At 40.6% G+C, this 18,213-nt stretch overlaps 30 non-coding genes across 30 annotated transcripts; all 30 read left to right on the forward strand.

Annotated features, from left to right (window-relative positions):
- Nucleotides 1-53: 53 nt before the first annotated feature.
- On the forward strand, nt 54-172 carry LOC141316481 (5S ribosomal RNA). The gene has a single exon (XR_012351403.1). It is a non-coding gene; the product is annotated as a 5S ribosomal RNA (ribosomal RNA).
- An 84-nt stretch (nt 173-256) lies between these two features.
- Nucleotides 257-375, forward strand: LOC141312702 (5S ribosomal RNA). The gene has a single exon (XR_012349256.1). It is a non-coding gene; the product is annotated as a 5S ribosomal RNA (ribosomal RNA).
- An 801-nt stretch (nt 376-1,176) lies between these two features.
- LOC141295122 (5S ribosomal RNA) lies at nt 1,177-1,295 on the forward strand. Its single transcript, XR_012341006.1, has one exon. It is a non-coding gene; the product is annotated as a 5S ribosomal RNA (ribosomal RNA).
- An 84-nt stretch (nt 1,296-1,379) lies between these two features.
- Nucleotides 1,380-1,498, forward strand: LOC141310436 (5S ribosomal RNA). Its single transcript, XR_012347984.1, has one exon. It is a non-coding gene; the product is annotated as a 5S ribosomal RNA (ribosomal RNA).
- An 801-nt stretch (nt 1,499-2,299) lies between these two features.
- LOC141318549 (5S ribosomal RNA) lies at nt 2,300-2,418 on the forward strand. The gene has a single exon (XR_012352859.1). It is a non-coding gene; the product is annotated as a 5S ribosomal RNA (ribosomal RNA).
- Nucleotides 2,419-3,219: 801 nt separating this feature from the next.
- On the forward strand, nt 3,220-3,338 carry LOC141316493 (5S ribosomal RNA). The gene has a single exon (XR_012351404.1). It is a non-coding gene; the product is annotated as a 5S ribosomal RNA (ribosomal RNA).
- Nucleotides 3,339-3,422: 84 nt separating this feature from the next.
- LOC141312709 (5S ribosomal RNA) lies at nt 3,423-3,541 on the forward strand. Its single transcript, XR_012349258.1, has one exon. It is a non-coding gene; the product is annotated as a 5S ribosomal RNA (ribosomal RNA).
- An 801-nt stretch (nt 3,542-4,342) lies between these two features.
- Nucleotides 4,343-4,461, forward strand: LOC141295134 (5S ribosomal RNA). Its single transcript, XR_012341007.1, has one exon. It is a non-coding gene; the product is annotated as a 5S ribosomal RNA (ribosomal RNA).
- Nucleotides 4,462-4,545: 84 nt separating this feature from the next.
- Nucleotides 4,546-4,664, forward strand: LOC141317369 (5S ribosomal RNA). Its single transcript, XR_012351789.1, has one exon. It is a non-coding gene; the product is annotated as a 5S ribosomal RNA (ribosomal RNA).
- An 801-nt stretch (nt 4,665-5,465) lies between these two features.
- On the forward strand, nt 5,466-5,584 carry LOC141316124 (5S ribosomal RNA). Its single transcript, XR_012351294.1, has one exon. It is a non-coding gene; the product is annotated as a 5S ribosomal RNA (ribosomal RNA).
- An 84-nt stretch (nt 5,585-5,668) lies between these two features.
- Nucleotides 5,669-5,787, forward strand: LOC141310557 (5S ribosomal RNA). The gene has a single exon (XR_012348042.1). It is a non-coding gene; the product is annotated as a 5S ribosomal RNA (ribosomal RNA).
- Nucleotides 5,788-6,588: 801 nt separating this feature from the next.
- LOC141295145 (5S ribosomal RNA) lies at nt 6,589-6,707 on the forward strand. The gene has a single exon (XR_012341008.1). It is a non-coding gene; the product is annotated as a 5S ribosomal RNA (ribosomal RNA).
- Nucleotides 6,708-6,791: 84 nt separating this feature from the next.
- Nucleotides 6,792-6,910, forward strand: LOC141318550 (5S ribosomal RNA). The gene has a single exon (XR_012352860.1). It is a non-coding gene; the product is annotated as a 5S ribosomal RNA (ribosomal RNA).
- An 801-nt stretch (nt 6,911-7,711) lies between these two features.
- On the forward strand, nt 7,712-7,830 carry LOC141316501 (5S ribosomal RNA). Its single transcript, XR_012351407.1, has one exon. It is a non-coding gene; the product is annotated as a 5S ribosomal RNA (ribosomal RNA).
- Nucleotides 7,831-7,914: 84 nt separating this feature from the next.
- LOC141312718 (5S ribosomal RNA) lies at nt 7,915-8,033 on the forward strand. The gene has a single exon (XR_012349262.1). It is a non-coding gene; the product is annotated as a 5S ribosomal RNA (ribosomal RNA).
- Nucleotides 8,034-8,834: 801 nt separating this feature from the next.
- LOC141295156 (5S ribosomal RNA) lies at nt 8,835-8,953 on the forward strand. Its single transcript, XR_012341009.1, has one exon. It is a non-coding gene; the product is annotated as a 5S ribosomal RNA (ribosomal RNA).
- An 84-nt stretch (nt 8,954-9,037) lies between these two features.
- On the forward strand, nt 9,038-9,156 carry LOC141310679 (5S ribosomal RNA). Its single transcript, XR_012348163.1, has one exon. It is a non-coding gene; the product is annotated as a 5S ribosomal RNA (ribosomal RNA).
- Nucleotides 9,157-9,957: 801 nt separating this feature from the next.
- LOC141318551 (5S ribosomal RNA) lies at nt 9,958-10,076 on the forward strand. Its single transcript, XR_012352861.1, has one exon. It is a non-coding gene; the product is annotated as a 5S ribosomal RNA (ribosomal RNA).
- Nucleotides 10,077-10,877: 801 nt separating this feature from the next.
- On the forward strand, nt 10,878-10,996 carry LOC141295167 (5S ribosomal RNA). The gene has a single exon (XR_012341010.1). It is a non-coding gene; the product is annotated as a 5S ribosomal RNA (ribosomal RNA).
- An 84-nt stretch (nt 10,997-11,080) lies between these two features.
- Nucleotides 11,081-11,199, forward strand: LOC141297773 (5S ribosomal RNA). The gene has a single exon (XR_012341453.1). It is a non-coding gene; the product is annotated as a 5S ribosomal RNA (ribosomal RNA).
- Nucleotides 11,200-12,000: 801 nt separating this feature from the next.
- Nucleotides 12,001-12,119, forward strand: LOC141295178 (5S ribosomal RNA). Its single transcript, XR_012341011.1, has one exon. It is a non-coding gene; the product is annotated as a 5S ribosomal RNA (ribosomal RNA).
- Nucleotides 12,120-12,203: 84 nt separating this feature from the next.
- On the forward strand, nt 12,204-12,322 carry LOC141297779 (5S ribosomal RNA). The gene has a single exon (XR_012341456.1). It is a non-coding gene; the product is annotated as a 5S ribosomal RNA (ribosomal RNA).
- Nucleotides 12,323-13,123: 801 nt separating this feature from the next.
- LOC141318552 (5S ribosomal RNA) lies at nt 13,124-13,242 on the forward strand. The gene has a single exon (XR_012352862.1). It is a non-coding gene; the product is annotated as a 5S ribosomal RNA (ribosomal RNA).
- Nucleotides 13,243-14,043: 801 nt separating this feature from the next.
- On the forward strand, nt 14,044-14,162 carry LOC141295200 (5S ribosomal RNA). The gene has a single exon (XR_012341013.1). It is a non-coding gene; the product is annotated as a 5S ribosomal RNA (ribosomal RNA).
- Nucleotides 14,163-14,246: 84 nt separating this feature from the next.
- LOC141297786 (5S ribosomal RNA) lies at nt 14,247-14,365 on the forward strand. Its single transcript, XR_012341457.1, has one exon. It is a non-coding gene; the product is annotated as a 5S ribosomal RNA (ribosomal RNA).
- Nucleotides 14,366-15,166: 801 nt separating this feature from the next.
- LOC141318553 (5S ribosomal RNA) lies at nt 15,167-15,285 on the forward strand. The gene has a single exon (XR_012352863.1). It is a non-coding gene; the product is annotated as a 5S ribosomal RNA (ribosomal RNA).
- An 801-nt stretch (nt 15,286-16,086) lies between these two features.
- Nucleotides 16,087-16,205, forward strand: LOC141295206 (5S ribosomal RNA). Its single transcript, XR_012341014.1, has one exon. It is a non-coding gene; the product is annotated as a 5S ribosomal RNA (ribosomal RNA).
- An 84-nt stretch (nt 16,206-16,289) lies between these two features.
- On the forward strand, nt 16,290-16,408 carry LOC141315376 (5S ribosomal RNA). Its single transcript, XR_012350870.1, has one exon. It is a non-coding gene; the product is annotated as a 5S ribosomal RNA (ribosomal RNA).
- Nucleotides 16,409-17,209: 801 nt separating this feature from the next.
- On the forward strand, nt 17,210-17,328 carry LOC141295213 (5S ribosomal RNA). Its single transcript, XR_012341016.1, has one exon. It is a non-coding gene; the product is annotated as a 5S ribosomal RNA (ribosomal RNA).
- Nucleotides 17,329-17,412: 84 nt separating this feature from the next.
- On the forward strand, nt 17,413-17,531 carry LOC141297799 (5S ribosomal RNA). Its single transcript, XR_012341459.1, has one exon. It is a non-coding gene; the product is annotated as a 5S ribosomal RNA (ribosomal RNA).
- Nucleotides 17,532-18,213: the final 682 nt, after the last annotated feature.

The following is an 18,213-nucleotide window of genomic DNA, read 5'->3' on the forward strand; positions in this document are numbered from 1 at the left end:
CTGGCTTTTACGGAGGCTGATCTTTAAATAGCCCACTTTTTGGAGCAGCCCTCGCTTATGGCCATACCGCGCTGTGAGCGCCCGATCTCGTCTGATCTCGGAAGCTAAGCAGCGTCGGGCCTGGTTAGTACTTGGATGGGAGACCGCCTGGGAATACCAGGTGCTGTAAACTTTTGCCTTTTCTTCACTATTTATATAATATGCTGGCTTTTACGGAGGCTGATCTTTAAATAGCCCACTTTTTGGAGCAGCCCTCGCTTTTGGCCATACCGCGCTGAGAGCGCCCGATCTCGTCTGATCTCGGAAGCTAAGCAGCGTCGGGCCTGGTTAGTACTTGGATGGGAGACCGCCTGGGAATACCAGGTGCTGTAAGCTTTTGCCTTTTCTTCACTATTTATATAATATGCTGGCTTTTAGAAAGACGTGTTTTACCGCTCTATTTATTACAATCATTTACATGTATTATAGAGTTTTAAGTGTTTTACATGTTTTTTAGGCCATTTTATTACTCTTAACATTTTAAGTGTATGTGTCTTTAATAAATGGATGGTTGGCCTGTCATGTGACTAGACACATGACAGGAAGCAGGAAGTACAACTGTATAAGAGAGCAGCATGACAAACAAAGGACAGTCACCAAACTGTTGGATTGAGGAGTTGCTAATTTTAGAGCTCACCTTTCCATTCACCACCTGCAAACTTTGGATTACACTTTCTGTGGATTGTATATACACTGGTGGACACTCACATTGGACTTATCAACACACTGGGGTTCTTGGACTGTTTTTAGGGTATGGACAAATGAACTGTATTCTTTTAACAGAGTTTACCTGTTTTTAGGGTATGGACAAATGAACTGTATTCTTTTAACAGAGTTTACCTAGTTTTATCGTGTTGTTTTAAAGTCTTTTATGTGAACCTTGTAAATACACCAAATCTATTTAAACCAATTTTCTTTTATGTCTCATTCTTTTAACCACTAGTCATCTCTCACAGTTAAATCTGACCCCATTTTAGTCTTGTAACTCGGCTGATAAGGCCGATTGTTACACTTTTATGGGAGACCGCCTGGGAATACCAGGTGCTGTAAGCTTTTGCCTTTTCTTCACTATTTATATAATATGCTGGCTTTTACGGAGGCTGATCTTTAAATAGCCCACTTTTTGGAGCAGCCCTCGCTTATGGCCATACCGCGCTGTGAGCGCCCGATCTCGTCTGATCTCGGAAGCTAAGCAGCGTCGGGCCTGGTTAGTACTTGGATGGGAGACCGCCTGGGAATACCAGGTGCTGTAAGCTTTTGCCTTTTCTTCACTATTTATATAATATGCTGGCTTTTACGGAGGCTGATCTTTAAATAGCCCACTTTTTGGCGCAGCCCTCGCTTATGGCCATACCGCGCTGAGAGCGCCCGATCTCGTCTGATCTCGGAAGCTAAGCAGCGTCGGGCCTGGTTAGTACTTGGATGGGAGACCGCCTGGGAATACCAGGTGCTGTAAGCTTTTGCCTTTTCTTCACTATTTATATAATATGCTGGCTTTTAGAAAGACGTGTTTTACCGCTCTATTTATTACAATCATTTACATGTATTATAGAGTTTTAAGTGTTTTACATGTTTTTTAGGCCATTTTATTACTCTTAACATTTTAAGTGTATGTGTCTTTAATAAATGGATGGTTGGCCTGTCATGTGACTAGACACATGACAGGAAGCAGGAAGTACAACTGTATAAGAGAGCAGCATGACAAACAAAGGACAGTCACCAAACTGTTGGATTGAGGAGTTGCTAATTTTAGAGCTCACCTTTCCATTCACCACCTGCAAACTTTGGATTACACTTTCTGTGGATTGTATATACACTGGTGGACACTCACATTGGACTTATCAACACACTGGGGTTCTTGGACTGTTTTTAGGGTATGGACAAATGAACTGTATTCTTTTAACAGAGTTTACCTGTTTTTAGGGTATGGACAAATGAACTGTATTCTTTTAACAGAGTTTACCTAGTTTTATCGTGTTGTTTTAAAGTCTTTTATGTGAACCTTGTAAATACACCAAATCTATTTAAACCAATTTTCTTTTATGTCTCATTCTTTTAACCACTAGTCATCTCTCACAGTTAAATCTGACCCCATTTTAGTCTTGTAACTCGGCTGATAAGGCCGATTGTTACACTTTTATGGGAGACCGCCTGGGAATACCAGGTGCTGTAAGCTTTTGCCTTTTCTTCACTATTTATATAATATGCTGGCTTTTACGGAGGCTGATCTTTAAATAGCCCACTTTTTGGAGCAGCCCTCGCTTTTGGCCATACCGCGCTGAGAGCGCCCGATCTCGTCTGATCTCGGAAGCTAAGCAGCGTCGGGCCTGGTTAGTACTTGGATGGGAGACCGCCTGGAAATACCAGGTGCTGTAAGCTTTTGCCTTTTCTTAACTATTTATATAATATGCTGGCTTTTAGAAAGACGTGTTTTACCGCTCTATTTATTACAATCATTTACATGTATTATAGAGTTTTAAGTGTTTTACATGTTTTTTAGGCCATTTTATTACTCTTAACATTTTAAGTGTATGTGTCTTTAATAAATGGATGGTTGGCCTGTCATGTGACTAGACACATGACAGGAAGCAGGAAGTACAACTGTATAAGAGAGCAGCATGACAAACAAAGGACAGTCACCAAACTGTTGGATTGAGGAGTTGCTAATTTTAGAGCTCACCTTTCCATTCACCACCTGCAAACTTTGGATTACACTTTCTGTGGATTGTATATACACTGGTGGACACTCACATTGGACTTATCAACACACTGGGGTTCTTGGACTGTTTTTAGGGTATGGACAAATGAACTGTATTCTTTTAACAGAGTTTACCTGTTTTTAGGGTATGGACAAATAAACTGTATTCTTTTAACAGAGTTTACCTAGTTTTATCGTGTTGTTTTAAAGTCTTTTATGTGAACCTTGTAAATACACCAAATCTATTTAAACCAATTTTCTTTTATGTCTCATTCTTTTAACCACTAGTCATCTCTCACAGTTAAATCTGACCCCATTTTAGTCTTGTAACTCGGCTGATAAGGCCGATTGTTACACTTTTATGGGAGACCGCCTGGGAATACCAGGTGCTGTAAGCTTTTGCCTTTTCTTCACTATTTATATAATATGCTGGCTTTTACGGAGGCTGATCTTTAAATAGCCCACTTTTTGGAGCAGCCCTCGCTTATGGCCATACCGCGCTGTGAGCGCCCGATCTCGTCTGATCTCGGAAGCTAAGCAGCGTCGGGCCTGGTTAGTACTTGGATGGGAGACCGCCTGGGAATACCAGGTGCTGTAAACTTTTGCCTTTTCTTCACTATTTATATAATATGCTGGCTTTTACGGAGGCTGATCTTTAAATAGCCCACTTTTTGGAGCAGCCCTCGCTTTTGGCCATACCGCGCTGAGAGCGCCCGATCTCGTCTGATCTCGGAAGCTAAGCAGCGTCGGGCCTGGTTAGTACTTGGATGGGAGACCGCCTGGGAATACCAGGTGCTGTAAGCTTTTGCCTTTTCTTAACTATTTATATAATATGCTGGCTTTTAGAAAGACGTGTTTTACCGCTCTATTTATTACAATCATTTACATGTATTATAGAGTTTTAAGTGTTTTACATGTTTTTTAGGCCATTTTATTACTCTTAACATTTTAAGTGTATGTGTCTTTAATAAATGGATGGTTGGCCTGTCATGTGACTAGACACATGACAGGAAGCAGGAAGTACAACTGTATAAGAGAGCAGCATGACAAACAAAGGACAGTCACCAAACTGTTGGATTGAGGAGTTGCTAATTTTAGAGCTCACCTTTCCATTCACCACCTGCAAACTTTGGATTACACTTTCTGTGGATTGTATATACACTGGTGGACACTCACATTGGACTTATCAACACACTGGGGTTCTTGGACTGTTTTTAGGGTATGGACAAATGAACTGTATTCTTTTAACAGAGTTTACCTGTTTTTAGGGTATGGACAAATGAACTGTATTCTTTTAACAGAGTTTACCTAGTTTTATCGTGTTGTTTTAAAGTCTTTTATGTGAACCTTGTAAATACACCAAATCTATTTAAACCAATTTTCTTTTATGTCTCATTCTTTTAACCACTAGTCATCTCTCACAGTTAAATCTGACCCCATTTTAGTCTTGTAACTCGGCTGATAAGGCCGATTGTTACACTTTTATGGGAGACCGCCTGGGAATACCAGGTGCTGTAAGCTTTTGCCTTTTCTTCACTATTTATATAATATGCTGGCTTTTACGGAGGCTGATCTTTAAATAGCCCACTTTTTGGAGCAGCCCTCGCTTATGGCCATACCGCGCTGTGAGCGCCCGATCTCGTCTGATCTCGGAAGCTAAGCAGCGTCGGGCCTGGTTAGTACTTGGATGGGAGACCGCCTGGGAATACCAGGTGCTGTAAGCTTTTGCCTTTTCTTCACTATTTATATAATATGCTGGCTTTTACGGAGGCTGATCTTTAAATAGCCCACTTTTTGGAGCAGCCCTCGCTTATGGCCATACCGCGCTGAGAGCGCCCGATCTCGTCTGATCTCAGAAGCTAAGCAGCGTCGGGCCTGGTTAGTACTTGGATGGGAGACCGCCTGGGAATACCAGGTGCTGTAAGCTTTTGCCTTTTCTTCACTATTTATATAATATGCTGGCTTTTAGAAAGACGTGTTTTACCGCTCTATTTATTACAATCATTTACATGTATTATAGAGTTTTAAGTGTTTTACATGTTTTTTAGGCCATTTTATTACTCTTAACATTTTAAGTGTATGTGTCTTTAATAAATGGATGGTTGGCCTGTCATGTGACTAGACACATGACAGGAAGCAGGAAGTACAACTGTATAAGAGAGCAGCATGACAAACAAAGGACAGTCACCAAACTGTTGGATTGAGGAGTTGCTAATTTTAGAGCTCACCTTTCCATTCACCACCTGCAAACTTTGGATTACACTTTCTGTGGATTGTATATGCACTGGTGGACACTCACATTGGACTTATCAACACACTGGGGTTCTTGGACTGTTTTTAGGGTATGGACAAATGAACTGTATTCTTTTAACAGAGTTTACCTGTTTTTAGGGTATGGACAAATGAACTGTATTCTTTTAACAGAGTTTACCTAGTTTTATCGTGTTGTTTTAAAGTCTTTTATGTGAACCTTGTAAATACACCAAATCTATTTAAACCAATTTTCTTTTATGTCTCATTCTTTTAACCACTAGTCATCTCTCACAGTTAAATCTGACCCCATTTTAGTCTTGTAACTCGGCTGATAAGGCCGATTGTTACACTTTTATGGGAGACCGCCTGGGAATACCAGGTGCTGTAAGCTTTTGCCTTTTCTTCACTATTTATATAATATGCTGGCTTTTACGGAGGCTGATCTTTAAATAGCCCACTTTTTGGAGCAGCCCTCGCTTATGGCCATACCGCGCTGAGAGTGCCCGATCTCGTCTGATCTCGGAAGCTAAGCAGTGTCGGGCCTGGTTAGTACTTGGATGGGAGACCGCCTGGGAATACCAGGTGCTGTAAGCTTTTGCCTTTTCTTCACTATTTATATAATATGCTGGCTTTTACGGAGGCTGATCTTTAAATAGCCCACTTTTTGGAGCAGCCCTCGCTTATGGCCATACCGCGCTGAGAGCGCCCGATCTCGTCTGATCTCGGAAGCTAAGCAGCGTCGGGCCTGGTTAGTACTTGGATGGGAGACCGCCTGGGAATACCAGGTGCTGTAAGCTTTTGCCTTTTCTTCACTATTTATATAATATGCTGGCTTTTAGAAAGACGTGTTTTACAGCTCTATTTATTACAATCATTTACATGTATTATAGAGTTTTAAGTGTTTTACATGTTTTTTAGGCCATTTTATTACTCTTAACATTTTAAGTGTATGTGTCTTTAATAAATGGATGGTTGGCCTGTCATGTGACTAGACACATGACAGGAAGCAGGAAGTACAACTGTATAAGAGAGCAGCATGACAAACAAAGGACAGTCACCAAACTGTTGGATTGAGGAGTTGCTAATTTTAGAGCTCACCTTTCCATTCACCACCTGCAAACTTTGGATTACACTTTCTGTGGATTGTATATACACTGGTGGACACTCACATTGGACTTATCAACACACTGGGGTTCTTGGACTGTTTTTAGGGTATGGACAAATGAACTGTATTCTTTTAACAGAGTTTACCTGTTTTTAGGGTATGGACAAATGAACTGTATTCTTTTAACAGAGTTTACCTAGTTTTATCGTGTTGTTTTAAAGTCTTTTATGTGAACCTTGTAAATACACCAAATCTATTTAAACCAATTTTCTTTTATGTCTCATTCTTTTAACCACTAGTCATCTCTCACAGTTAAATCTGACCCCATTTTAGTCTTGTAACTCGGCTGATAAGGCCGATTGTTACACTTTTATGGGAGACCGCCTGGGAATACCAGGTGCTGTAAGCTTTTGCCTTTTCTTCACTATTTATATAATATGCTGGCTTTTACGGAGGCTGATCTTTAAATAGCCCACTTTTTGGAGCAGCCCTCGCTTATGGCCATACCGCGCTGTGAGCGCCCGATCTCGTCTGATCTCGGAAGCTAAGCAGCGTCGGGCCTGGTTAGTACTTGGATGGGAGACCGCCTGGGAATACCAGGTGCTGTAAGCTTTTGCCTTTTCTTCACTATTTATATAATATGCTGGCTTTTACGGAGGCTGATCTTTAAATAGCCCACTTTTTGGAGCAGCCCTCGCTTTTGGCCATACCGCGCTGAGAGCGCCCGATCTCGTCTGATCTCGGAAGCTAAGCAGCGTCGGGCCTGGTTAGTACTTGGATGGGAGACCGCCTGGAAATACCAGGTGCTGTAAGCTTTTGCCTTTTCTTAACTATTTATATAATATGCTGGCTTTTAGAAAGACGTGTTTTACCGCTCTATTTATTACAATCATTTACATGTATTATAGAGTTTTAAGTGTTTTACATGTTTTTTAGGCCATTTTATTACTCTTAACATTTTAAGTGTATGTGTCTTTAATAAATGGATGGTTGGCCTGTCATGTGACTAGACACATGACAGGAAGCAGGAAGTACAACTGTATAAGAGAGCAGCATGACAAACAAAGGACAGTCACCAAACTGTTGGATTGAGGAGTTGCTAATTTTAGAGCTCACCTTTCCATTCACCACCTGCAAACTTTGGATTACACTTTCTGTGGATTGTATATACACTGGTGGACACTCACATTGGACTTATCAACACACTGGGGTTCTTGGACTGTTTTTAGGGTATGGACAAATGAACTGTATTCTTTTAACAGAGTTTACCTGTTTTTAGGGTATGGACAAATGAACTGTATTCTTTTAACAGAGTTTACCTAGTTTTATCGTGTTGTTTTAAAGTCTTTTATGTGAACCTTGTAAATACACCAAATCTATTTAAACCAATTTTCTTTTATGTCTCATTCTTTTAACCACTAGTCATCTCTCACAGTTAAATCTGACCCCATTTTAGTCTTGTAACTCGGCTGATAAGGCCGATTGTTACACTTTTATGGGAGACCGCCTGGGAATACCAGGTGCTGTAAGCTTTTGCCTTTTCTTCACTATTTATATAATATGCTGGCTTTTACGGAGGCTGATCTTTAAATAGCCCACTTTTTGGAGCAGCCCTCGCTTATGGCCATACCGCGCTGTGAGCGCCCGATCTCGTCTGATCTCGGAAGCTAAGCAGCGTCGGGCCTGGTTAGTACTTGGATGGGAGACCGCCTGGGAATACCAGGTGCTGTAAACTTTTGCCTTTTCTTCACTATTTATATAATATGCTGGCTTTTACGGAGGCTGATCTTTAAATAGCCCACTTTTTGGAGCAGCCCTCGCTTTTGGCCATACCGCGCTGAGAGCGCCCGATCTCGTCTGATCTCGGAAGCTAAGCAGCGTCGGGCCTGGTTAGTACTTGGATGGGAGACCGCCTGGGAATACCAGGTGCTGTAAGCTTTTGCCTTTTCTTAACTATTTATATAATATGCTGGCTTTTAGAAAGACGTGTTTTACCGCTCTATTTATTACAATCATTTACATGTATTATAGAGTTTTAAGTGTTTTACATGTTTTTTAGGCCATTTTATTACTCTTAACATTTTAAGTGTATGTGTCTTTAATAAATGGATGGTTGGCCTGTCATGTGACTAGACACATGACAAGAAGCAGGAAGTACAACTGTATAAGAGAGCAGCATGACAAACAAAGGACAGTCACCAAACTGTTGGATTGAGGAGTTGCTAATTTTAGAGCTCACCTTTCCATTCACCACCTGCAAACTTTGGATTACACTTTCTGTGGATTGTATATACACTGGTGGACACTCACATTGGACTTATCAACACACTGGGGTTCTTGGACTGTTTTTAGGGTATGGACAAATGAACTGTATTCTTTTAACAGAGTTTACCTGTTTTTAGGGTATGGACAAATGAACTGTATTCTTTTAACAGAGTTTACCTAGTTTTATCGTGTTGTTTTAAAGTCTTTTATGTGAACCTTGTAAATACACCAAATCTATTTAAACCAATTTTCTTTTATGTCTCATTCTTTTAACCACTAGTCATCTCTCACAGTTAAATCTGACCCCATTTTAGTCTTGTAACTCGGCTGATAAGGCCGATTGTTACACTTTTATGGGAGACCGCCTGGGAATACCAGGTGCTGTAAGCTTTTGCCTTTTCTTCACTATTTATATAATATGCTGGCTTTTACGGAGGCTGATCTTTAAATAGCCCACTTTTTGGAGCAGCCCTCGCTTATGGCCATACCGCGCTGTGAGCGCCCGATCTCGTCTGATCTCGGAAGCTAAGCAGCGTCGGGCCTGGTTAGTACTTGGATGGGAGACCGCCTGGGAATACCAGGTGCTGTAAGCTTTTGCCTTTTCTTCACTATTTATATAATATGCTGGCTTTTACGGAGGCTGATCTTTAAATAGCCCACTTTTTGGAGCAGCCCTCGCTTATGGCCATACCGCGCTGAGAGCGCCCGATCTCGTCTGATCTCGGAAGCTAAGCAGCGTCGGGCCTGGTTAGTACTTGGATGGGAGACCGCCTGGGAATACCAGGTGCTGTAAGCTTTTGCCTTTTCTTCACTATTTATATAATATGCTGGCTTTTAGAAAGACGTGTTTTACCGCTCTATTTATTACAATCATTTACATGTATTATAGAGTTTTAAGTGTTTTACATGTTTTTTAGGCCATTTTATTACTCTTAACATTTTAAGTGTATGTGTCTTTAATAAATGGATGGTTGGCCTGTCATGTGACTAGACACATGACAGGAAGCAGGAAGTACAACTGTATAAGAGAGCAGCATGACAAACAAAGGACAGTCACCAAACTGTTGGATTGAGGAGTTGCTAATTTTAGAGCTCACCTTTCCATTCACCACCTGCAAACTTTGGATTACACTTTCTGTGGATTGTATATACACTGGTGGACACTCACATTGGACTTATCAACACACTGGGGTTCTTGGACTGTTTTTAGGGTATGGACAAATGAACTGTATTCTTTTAACAGAGTTTACCTGTTTTTAGGGTATGGACAAATGAACTGTATTCTTTTAACAGAGTTTACCTAGTTTTATCGTGTTGTTTTAAAGTCTTTTATGTGAACCTTGTAAATACACCAAATCTATTTAAACCAATTTTCTTTTATGTCTCATTCTTTTAACCACTAGTCATCTCTCACAGTTAAATCTGACCCCATTTTAGTCTTGTAACTCGGCTGATAAGGCCGATTGTTACACTTTTATGGGAGACCGCCTGGGAATACCAGGTGCTGTAAGCTTTTGCCTTTTCTTCACTATTTATATAATATGCTGGCTTTTACGGAGGCTGATCTTTAAATAGCCCACTTTTTGGAGCAGCCCTCGCTTTTGGCCATACCGCGCTGAGAGCGCCCGATCTCGTCTGATCTCGGAAGCTAAGCAGCGTCGGGCCTGGTTAGTACTTGGATGGGAGACCGCCTGGAAATACCAGGTGCTGTAAGCTTTTGCCTTTTCTTAACTATTTATATAATATGCTGGCTTTTAGAAAGACGTGTTTTACCGCTCTATTTATTACAATCATTTACATGTATTATAGAGTTTTAAGTGTTTTACATGTTTTTTAGGCCATTTTATTACTCTTAACATTTTAAGTGTATGTGTCTTTAATAAATGGATGGTTGGCCTGTCATGTGACTAGACACATGACAGGAAGCAGGAAGTACAACTGTATAAGAGAGCAGCATGACAAACAAAGGACAGTCACCAAACTGTTGGATTGAGGAGTTGCTAATTTTAGAGCTCACCTTTCCATTCACCACCTGCAAACTTTGGATTACACTTTCTGTGGATTGTATATACACTGGTGGACACTCACATTGGACTTATCAACACACTGGGGTTCTTGGACTGTTTTTAGGGTATGGACAAATGAACTGTATTCTTTTAACAGAGTTTACCTGTTTTTAGGGTATGGACAAATGAACTGTATTCTTTTAACAGAGTTTACCTAGTTTTATCGTGTTGTTTTAAAGTCTTTTATGTGAACCTTGTAAATACACCAAATCTATTTAAACCAATTTTCTTTTATGTCTCATTCTTTTAACCACTAGTCATCTCTCACAGTTAAATCTGACCCCATTTTAGTCTTGTAACTCGGCTGATAAGGCCGATTGTTACACTTTTATGGGAGACCGCCTGGGAATACCAGGTGCTGTAAGCTTTTGCCTTTTCTTCACTATTTATATAATATGCTGGCTTTTACGGAGGCTGATCTTTAAATAGCCCACTTTTTGGAGCAGCCCTCGCTTATGGCCATACCGCGCTGTGAGCGCCCGATCTCGTCTGATCTCGGAAGCTAAGCAGCGTCGGGCCTGGTTAGTACTTGGATGGGAGACCGCCTGGGAATACCAGGTGCTGTAAGCTTTTGCCTTTTCTTCACTATTTATATAATATGCTGGCTTTTACGGAGGCTGATCTTTAAATAGCCCACTTTTTGGAGCAGCCCTCGCTTATGGCCATACCGTGCTGAGAGCGCCCGATCTCGTCTGATCTCGGAAGCTAAGCAGCGTCGGGCCTGGTTAGTACTTGGATGGGAGACCGCCTGGGAATACCAGGTGCTGTAAGCTTTTGCCTTTTCTTCACTATTTATATAATATGCTGGCTTTTAGAAAGACGTGTTTTACCGCTCTATTTATTACAATCATTTACATGTATTATAGAGTTTTAAGTGTTTTACATGTTTTTTAGGCCATTTTATTACTCTTAACATTTTAAGTGTATGTGTCTTTAATAAATGGATGGTTGGCCTGTCATGTGACTAGACACATGACAGGAAGCAGGAAGTACAACTGTATAAGAGAGCAGCATGACAAACAAAGGACAGTCACCAAACTGTTGGATTGAGGAGTTGCTAATTTTAGAGCTCACCTTTCCATTCACCACCTGCAAACTTTGGATTACACTTTCTGTGGATTGTATATACACTGGTGGACACTCACATTGGACTTATCAACACACTGGGGTTCTTGGACTGTTTTTAGGGTATGGACAAATGAACTGTATTCTTTTAACAGAGTTTACCTGTTTTTAGGGTATGGACAAATGAACTGTATTCTTTTAACAGAGTTTACCTAGTTTTATCGTGTTGTTTTAAAGTCTTTTATGTGAACCTTGTAAATACACCAAATCTATTTAAACCAATTTTCTTTTATGTCTCATTCTTTTAACCACTAGTCATCTCTCACAGTTAAATCTGACCCCATTTTAGTCTTGTAACTCGGCTGATAAGGCCGATTGTTACACTTTTATGGGAGACCGCCTGGGAATACCAGGTGCTGTAAGCTTTTGCCTTTTCTTCACTATTTATATAATATGCTGGCTTTTACGGAGGCTGATCTTTAAATAGCCCACTTTTTGGAGCAGCCCTCGCTTATGGCCATACCGCGCTGTGAGCGCCCGATCTCGTCTGATCTCGGAAGCTAAGCAGCGTCGGGCCTGGTTAGTACTTGGATGGGAGACCGCCTGGGAATACCAGGTGCTGTAAGCTTTTGCCTTTTCTTCACTATTTATATAATATGCTGGCTTTTACGGAGGCTGATCTTTAAATAGCCCACTTTTTGGAGCAGCACTCGCTTATGGCCATACCGTGCTGAGAGCGCCCGATCTCGTCTGATCTCGGAAGCTAAGCAGCGTCGGGCCTGGTTAGTACTTGGATGGGAGACCGCCTGGGAATACCAGGTGCTGTAAGCTTTTGCCTTTTCTTCACTATTTATATAATATGCTGGCTTTTAGAAAGACGTGTTTTACCGCTCTATTTATTACAATCATTTACATGTATTATAGAGTTTTAAGTGTTTTACATGTTTTTTAGGCCATTTTATTACTCTTAACATTTTAAGTGTATGTGTCTTTAATAAATGGATGGTTGGCCTGTCATGTGACTAGACACATGACAGGAAGCAGGAAGTACAACTGTATAAGAGAGCAGCATGACAAACAAAGGACAGTCACCAAACTGTTGGATTGAGGAGTTGCTAATTTTAGAGCTCACCTTTCCATTCACCACCTGCAAACTTTGGATTACACTTTCTGTGGATTGTATATACACTGGTGGACACTCACATTGGACTTATCAACACACTGGGGTTCTTGGACTGTTTTTAGGGTATGGACAAATGAACTGTATTCTTTTAACAGAGTTTACCTGTTTTTAGGGTATGGACAAATGAACTGTATTCTTTTAACAGAGTTTACCTAGTTTTATCGTGTTGTTTTAAAGTCTTTTATGTGAACCTTGTAAATACACCAAATCTATTTAAACCAATTTTCTTTTATGTCTCATTCTTTTAACCACTAGTCATCTCTCACAGTTAAATCTGACCCCATTTTAGTCTTGTAACTCGGCTGATAAGGCCGATTGTTACACTTTTATGGGAGACCGCCTGGGAATACCAGGTGCTGTAAGCTTTTGCCTTTTCTTCACTATTTATATAATATGCTGGCTTTTACGGAGGCTGATCTTTAAATAGCCCACTTTTTGGAGCAGCCCTCGCTTTTGGCCATACCGCGCTGAGAGCGCCCGATCTCGTCTGATCTCGGAAGCTAAGCAGCGTCGGGCCTGGTTAGTACTTGGATGGGAGACCGCCTGGAAATACCAGGTGCTGTAAGCTTTTGCCTTTTCTTAACTATTTATATAATATGCTGGCTTTTAGAAAGACGTGTTTTACCGCTCTATTTATTACAATCATTTACATGTATTATAGAGTTTTAAGTGTTTTACATGTTTTTTAGGCCATTTTATTACTCTTAACATTTTAAGTGTATGTGTCTTTAATAAATGGATGGTTGGCCTGTCATGTGACTAGACACATGACAGGAAGCAGGAAGTACAACTGTATAAGAGAGCAGCATGACAAACAAAGGACAGTCACCAAACTGTTGGATTGAGGAGTTGCTAATTTTAGAGCTCACCTTTCCATTCACCACCTGCAAACTTTGGATTACACTTTCTGTGGATTGTATATACACTGGTGGACACTCACATTGGACTTATCAACACACTGGGGTTCTTGGACTGTTTTTAGGGTATGGACAAATGAACTGTATTCTTTTAACAGAGTTTACCTGTTTTTAGGGTATGGACAAATGAACTGTATTCTTTTAACAGAGTTTACCTAGTTTTATCGTGTTGTTTTAAAGTCTTTTATGTGAACCTTGTAAATACACCAAATCTATTTAAACCAATTTTCTTTTATGTCTCATTCTTTTAACCACTAGTCATCTCTCACAGTTAAATCTGACCCCATTTTAGTCTTGTAACTCGGCTGATAAGGCCGATTGTTACACTTTTATGGGAGACCGCCTGGGAATACCAGGTGCTGTAAGCTTTTGCCTTTTCTTCACTATTTATATAATATGCTGGCTTTTACGGAGGCTGATCTTTAAATAGCCCACTTTTTGGAGCAGCCCTCGCTTATGGCCATACCGCGCTGTGAGCGCCCGATCTCGTCTGATCTCGGAAGCTAAGCAGCGTCGGGCCTGGTTAGTACTTGGATGGGAGACCGCCTGGGAATACCAGGTGCTGTAAGCTTTTGCCTTTTCTTCACTATTTATATAATATGCTGGCTTTTACGGAGGCTGATCTTTAAATAGCCCACTTTTTGGAGCAGCCCTCGCTTATGGCCATACCGTGCTGAGAGCGCCCGATCTCGTCTGATCTCGGAAGCTAAGCAGCGTCGGGCCTGGTTAGTACTTGGATGGGAGACCGCCTGGGAATACCAGGTGCTGTAAGCTTTTGCCTTTTCTTCACTATTTATATAATATGCTGGCTTTTAGAAAGACGTGTTTTACCGCTCTATTTATTACAATCATTTACATGTATTATAGAGTTTTAAGTGTTTTACATGTTTTTTAGGCCATTTTATTACTCTTAACATTTTAAGTGTATGTGTCTTTAATAAATGGATGGTTGGCCTGTCATGTGACTAGACACATGACAGGAAGCAGGAAGTACAACTGTATAAGAGAGCAGCATGACAAACAAAGGACAGTCACCAAACTGTTGGATTGAGGAGTTGCTAATTTTAGAGCTCACCTTTCCATTCACCACCTGCAAACTTTGGATTACACTTTCTGTGGATTGTATATACACTGGTGGACACTCACATTGGACTTATCAACACACTGGGGTTCTTGGACTGTTTTTAGGGTATGGACAAATGAACTGTATTCTTTTAACAGAGTTTACCTGTTTTTAGGGTATGGACAAATGAACTGTATTCTTTTAACAGAGTTTACCTAGTTTTATCGTGTTGTTTTAAAGTCTTTTATGTGAACCTTGTAAATACACCAAATCTATTTAAACCAATTTTCTTTTATGTCTCATTCTTTTAACCACTAGTCATCTCTCACAGTTAAATCTGACCCCATTTTAGTCTTGTAACTCGGCTGATAAGGCCGATTGTTACACTTTTATGGGAGACCGCCTGGGAATACCAGGTGCTGTAAGCTTTTGCCTTTTCTTCACTATTTATATAATATGCTGGCTTTTACGGAGGCTGATCTTTAAATAGCCCACTTTTTGGAGCAGCCCTCGCTTTTGGCCATACCGCGCTGAGAGCGCCCGATCTCGTCTGATCTCGGAAGCTAAGCAGCGTCGGGCCTGGTTAGTACTTGGATGGGAGACCGCCTGGAAATACCAGGTGCTGTAAGCTTTTGCCTTTTCTTAACTATTTATATAATATGCTGGCTTTTAGAAAGACGTGTTTTACCGCTCTATTTATTACAATCATTTACATGTATTATAGAGTTTTAAGTGTTTTACATGTTTTTTAGGCCATTTTATTACTCTTAACATTTTAAGTGTATGTGTCTTTAATAAATGGATGGTTGGCCTGTCATGTGACTAGACACATGACAGGAAGCAGGAAGTACAACTGTATAAGAGAGCAGCATGACAAACAAAGGACAGTCACCAAACTGTTGGATTGAGGAGTTGCTAATTTTAGAGCTCACCTTTCCATTCACCACCTGCAAACTTTGGATTACACTTTCTGTGGATTGTATATACACTGGTGGACACTCACATTGGACTTATCAACACACTGGGGTTCTTGGACTGTTTTTAGGGTATGGACAAATGAACTGTATTCTTTTAACAGAGTTTACCTGTTTTTAGGGTATGGACAAATGAACTGTATTCTTTTAACAGAGTTTACCTAGTTTTATCGTGTTGTTTTAAAGTCTTTTATGTGAACCTTGTAAATACACCAAATCTATTTAAACCAATTTTCTTTTATGTCTCATTCTTTTAACCACTAGTCATCTCTCACAGTTAAATCTGACCCCATTTTAGTCTTGTAACTCGGCTGATAAGGCCGATTGTTACACTTTTATGGGAGACCGCCTGGGAATACCAGGTGCTGTAAGCTTTTGCCTTTTCTTCACTATTTATATAATATGCTGGCTTTTACGGAGGCTGATCTTTAAATAGCCCACTTTTTGGAGCAGCCCTCGCTTATGGCCATACCGCGCTGTGAGCGCCCGATCTCGTCTGATCTCGGAAGCTAAGCAGCGTCGGGCCTGGTTAGTACTTGGATGGGAGACCGCCTGGGAATACCAGGTGCTGTAAGCTTTTGCCTTTTCTTCACTATTTATATAATATGCTGGCTTTTACGGAGGCTGATCTTTAAATAGCCCACTTTTTGGAGCAGCCCTCGCTTATGGCCATACCGCGCTGAGAGCGCCCGATCTCGTCTGATCTCGGAAGCTAAGCAGCGTCGGGCCTGGTTAGTACTTGGATGGGAGACCTCCTGGGAATACCAAGTGCTGTAAGCTTTTGCCTTTTCTTCACTATTTATATAATATGCTGGCTTTTAGAAAGACTTGTTTTACCGCTCTATTTATTACAATCATTTACATGTATTATAGAGTTTTAAGTGTTTTACATGTTTTTTAGGCCATTTTATTACTCTTAACATTTTAAGTGTATGTGTCTTTAATAAATGGATGGTTGGCCTGTCATGTGACTAGACACATGACAGGAAGCAGGAAGTACAACTGTATAAGAGAGCAGCATGACAAACAAAGGACAGTCACCAAACTGTTGGATTGAGGAGTTGCTAATTTTAGAGCTCACCTTTCCATTCACCACCTGCAAACTTTGGATTACACTTTCTGTGGATTGTATATACACTGGTGGACACTCACATTGGACTTATCAACACACTGGGGTTCTTGGACTGTTTTTAGGGTATGGACAAATGAACTGTATTCTTTTAACAGAGTTTACCTGTTTTTAGGGTATGGACAAATGAACTGTATTCTTTTAACAGAGTTTACCTAGTTTTATCGTGTTGTTTTAAAGTCTTTTATGTGAACCTTGTAAATACACCAAATCTATTTAAACCAATTTTCTTTTATGTCTCATTCTTTTAACCACTAGTCATCTCTCACAGTTAAATCTGACCCCATTTTAGTCTTGTAACTCGGCTGATAAGGCCGATTGTTACACTTTTATGGGAGACCGCCTGGGAATACCAGGTGCTGTAAGCTTTTGCCTTTTCTTCACTATTTATATAATATGCTGGCTTTTACGGAGGCTGATCTTTAAATAGCCCACTTTTTGGAGCAGCCCTCGCTTATGGCCATACCGCGCTGTGAGCGCCCGATCTCGTCTGATCTCGGAAGCTAAGCAGCGTCGGGCCTGGTTAGTACTTGGATGGGAGACCGCCTGGGAATACCAGGTGCTGTAAGCTTTTGCCTTTTCTTCACTATTTATATAATATGCTGGCTTTTACGGAGGCTGATCTTTAAATAGCCCACTTTTTGGAGCAGCCCTCGCTTATGGCCATACCGTGCTGAGAGCGCCCGATCTCGTCTGATCTCGGAAGCTAAGCAGCGTCGGGCCTGGTTAGTACTTGGATGGGAGACCGCCTGGGAATACCAGGTGCTGTAAGCTTTTGCCTTTTCTTCACTATTTATATAATATGCTGGCTTTTAGAAAGACGTGTTTTACCGCTCTATTTATTACAATCATTTACATGTATTATAGAGTTTTAAGTGTTTTACATGTTTTTTAGGCCATTTTATTACTCTTAACATTTTAAGTGTATGTGTCTTTAATAAATGGATGGTTGGCCTGTCATGTGACTAGACACATGACAGGAAGCAGGAAGTACAACTGTATAAGAGAGCAGCATGACAAACAAAGGACAGTCACCAAACTGTTGGATTGAGGAGTTGCTAATTTTAGAGCTCACCTTTCCATTCACCACCTGCAAACTTTGGATTACACTTTCTGTGGATTGTATATACACTGGTGGACACTCACATTGGACTTATCAACACACTGGGGTTCTTGGACTGTTTTTAGGGTATGGACAAATGAACTGTATTCTTTTAACAGAGTTTACCTGTTTTTAGGGTATGGACAAATGAACTGTATTCTTTTAACAGAGTTTACCTAGTTTTATCGTGTTGTTTTAAAGTCTTTTATGTGAACCTTGTAAATACACCAAATCTATTTAAACCAATTTTCTTTTATGTCTCATTCTTTTAACCACTAGTCATCTCTCACAGTTAAATCTGACCCCATTTTAGTCTTGTAACTCGGCTGATAAGGCCGATTGTTACACTTTTAT

Source organism: Garra rufa, chromosome 1 (genome assembly GCF_049309525.1).
Source record: "Garra rufa chromosome 1, GarRuf1.0, whole genome shotgun sequence".
NCBI classification, from domain to species: domain Eukaryota; kingdom Metazoa; phylum Chordata; class Actinopteri; order Cypriniformes; family Cyprinidae; genus Garra; species Garra rufa.